The following is a 298-nucleotide window of genomic DNA, read 5'->3' as shown; positions in this document are numbered from 1 at the left end:
TCTGCAGCAGCAGCAGCAGCAGCAGCAACAGCAACAGCAGCAGCAGCAGCAGCAGCAACAGCAGCAGCAGCAGGAGCAGCAGCAACAGCAACAGCAACAGCAGCAGCAGCAGCAGCAGCGGGGGTTTGTCTTTGTTTAGATTGAGGAATGCCTTTGTCGCTCCTGCGGTATCTCTTCAGCTGTCGTTAGTCTAACCCTAAACCCTAAACCCTAAACCCTAAACCCCAAACCCTAAACCCTAAACCCTAAACCCTCGCGGTTACCTCGCCAGAGATGTGGTGCTGCAGCCCGCGGCCCC

General features: G+C 56.4%; 1 protein-coding gene across 1 annotated transcript in view; it reads right to left on the bottom strand.

The window, feature by feature from the left end:
* The window catches only part of EMH_0080570 (uncharacterized protein), a gene marked incomplete at both ends in the record, with an annotated part of 8,253 nt that overhangs the window by 1,541 nt on the left and 6,414 nt on the right, over window positions 1-298 (bottom strand). The gene's annotated exons all lie outside the window — the stretch shown is intronic.

Source organism: Eimeria mitis, genomic scaffold (genome assembly GCF_000499745.2).
Source record: "Eimeria mitis Houghton genomic scaffold, Emh_scaff108, whole genome shotgun sequence".
Classification (NCBI taxonomy): domain Eukaryota; phylum Apicomplexa; class Conoidasida; order Eucoccidiorida; family Eimeriidae; genus Eimeria; species Eimeria mitis.
This window is presented reverse-complemented; position numbering and strand designations above follow the sequence as displayed.